Consider the following 2,810-nt stretch of genomic DNA (forward strand, 5'->3'; position numbering starts at 1 on the left):
CATTGTTGTTATTGGTAGCGTTATTCTTGTTCCGTAGTATTGCTAATCCACCAAGTGAAACCGTTAAATATAAGTGTGTCTATATTTCTGTATCAGGATAGTAACAGACCTCAGGAGGACAGAGACAGATTGGTGAAATTATCTTTTAGCAGCAGAATATGTTGAAGAGGCGACTAAAAATGCATACGGGATCCTTGGCTTTATCAGTAGAGGCATAGGGTACCAAGGCAAGGGAGTTCTGCTAATCTTTTATAAAACACTGGTTTTAAGCCCAGCTGGAGTATTGTAGCGAATTCTGGGCACCGGACTTTAGAAAGGATCTCAACGCCTTAGAGAGGGTGCAGAAAATCCGAAACTAGGATCCTAAAGCCAAACAAAGGAAACTACGAAGGTATGAGGAGTGAGTTGGCTGTGATAGATTGGGGAGCTTCATTAAAAAGCTTGATGGTGGATAGGCAATGGCTAACATTTAATGAATGAATGCATGAATTGCAACAGTTATGCATTCCTTTCAGGCACAAAACACAAAAGGAAAAGCGGCCCAAACATGGCTAACAAAAGAAATTAAGGATAGTATTAGATCCACAGAGGCGTCATATAAAATTGCCAGAAAAAGTAGCAAGCATGAGGATTGGGAGCAGTTTAGACTTCAGCAAAAAAGGACCAGAGATTGATTAAGAGGGAAAAAATAGAGTATGAGAGTAAACTTTCAAGGAACATAAAAGCGCACTGTAAAAGCTTCTACAAGTATGTAAAAAGAAAAGGTTTAGTTTAAACAAATGTAGGTCCCTTACAGTCAAAAACAGGAGATTTATAATGGGGAACAAGGCAATGGTGGAGCAATTAAACAAATACTTCATGGAAGAGGACACAAATAACTTCCCAGAAGTGTTGGGAACCGAGTGAGAAGGAGGGTTTAAAGGAAATTAGTATTAGTAAAAAAACTAGTGCTGGTGTAGGAATGTCTAGTTCCTATCCAAAGACTGAGGTCCACTCAGGTGCTCAAACTAAACGAAGTTTAATGGAAACTAACATGTTTAAACAAGTAACTGCAGGAGAACATCGAGTGTAGGTCTATTCAGTTCGGAGGCTCCATGAGGACTGCTGGCTGGTCTCGTGGCATCACGTTCTTCCCGCCATTGGGGGATTTTGTGATGTACAGCGTGATGTCATCGTGTTTACCCGTGCTGTTAAAGTAATCACGCTCTGTACAAGTAAACTGTATAAACAAAGATACAAACTCAGGCTGTAGATAACATGTTGTTAAAGGGTTGATAAATGTTGTTAAGATACAAATGATCTGAGTCCTTTTGTGGCTCTGCCACATGCGCCTCCCCAGAGTTGTCTTTAACAGCAAAAGTGAGACAGCGAGGAGGACTGACAAGCCTGTCCGAGCGACTTCTGTAACCCTGGAGTGGAAGCTGATGGCAGGTGATTGAGCTGTCGGGTGCTTATGGTGGATCTGGCATGGTGACTGTGGGCAGTCGGCCTCGTTTTGGTGGTTGAGCGATTTCGACTGGGCGGTCCAGGTCTAAGTGTGCCGGCTTCAGCTGGTCAACCGATATGTGGTCCGGTTTACCTCCGATATCGACCAAAAAGATTTTGTCTCCCGGCTCTATGATGTAGAAGGGACCAGTGTAAGGAGGCTTGAGTGGGTCCCGGTGAGCGTCGTGGCGGATAAACACGTACTCAGCGCTTTTCAGCTCAGTTGGGACGTGGGAGCTCTATAAGCCGTGATGCGACGTAGGCACTGGAGTGAAACATCTGGCCGCTTCCTGGTGGCTGACGAATTGATGGGATGTGGACCATGGCTCTGTTGGAGACGGGAGGAAATCCCCTGGTACTCGTAGTTGTTGGCCATATACAAGTTCCACCGAGGACGATTGTAAATATTCTTTTGGCACTGTACGAAGACCCAAAAGGACCCAGGGAAGTCTGTCCACCCATCCCGTGCCTTAAAGACTGGCCCGCAGAGCGGCTTTGAGTTACCTGTGGAATCGCTCGCACAGGCCGTTCACCTGTGGATGATAGGCGGTGGTGCGATGTAGTTTGGTGCTGAGCCCCTGAGCCACAGCATTCCAGAGCTCAGAGGAAAACTGCGGTCCACGATCGGAAGAGATGTCCGCCGGTACCCCTGAAATGAGCAACCCAAGAGGAGATGAAAGCTCTGGCCACGTCTGCCAAAGAGGTGGAAACCAAAGAAACTGCCTCTGGCCATCTAGTGGTGCGGTCTACCATTGTGAGGATGTATGTAAAACTTTGAGAAGGTGGAAGCGGCAGCACGAGGTCCACATTCACATGGTCGAATCGACGCTCCGGGACAGCGAAAGTGGCCAATGGAGCTTTGACATGACGCTGTACCTTGGCCTTTTGGCAGACCATGCAGGTGTTGGCCCAGTCGTGGACATCCAGGTGCATACCCCTCCAGAAGAATTTTGATGACATTAGCCTTTGCGAGGCCTTCATGCCAGGGTGTGACAACCCGTGTATGGTGTCGAATACTTTTCGGCACCAAGCGACTGGAACTATAGGGCGGGGAGCTCCCATGGAGACGTTGCAAAGTAGCATGTTGCCTGTGGCATGGAATTTGACATCAGCTGCTTGGAAGCTAAAAGGTCTGGTCCTGTATGCTTGGACGTCTGGGTCCAAGGCTTGATCCACAGCCATGAGGGCATAGTCGATTCCGAGTTGGACTGCATGCACAAGTGCATGGGAGAGGCAATCTGCCACCAGGTTGCCTTTGCCGGACAAATGCTGAATATCCGTGGTGAATTCTGAAATGAACGTCAGGTGACGTTGTTGCCGAGCTG

Source organism: Somniosus microcephalus, chromosome 4 (assembly GCF_052327205.1).
Source record: "Somniosus microcephalus isolate GS21.2 chromosome 4, FLI_Smic_1.0, whole genome shotgun sequence".
Taxonomy (NCBI): domain Eukaryota; kingdom Metazoa; phylum Chordata; class Chondrichthyes; order Squaliformes; family Somniosidae; genus Somniosus; species Somniosus microcephalus.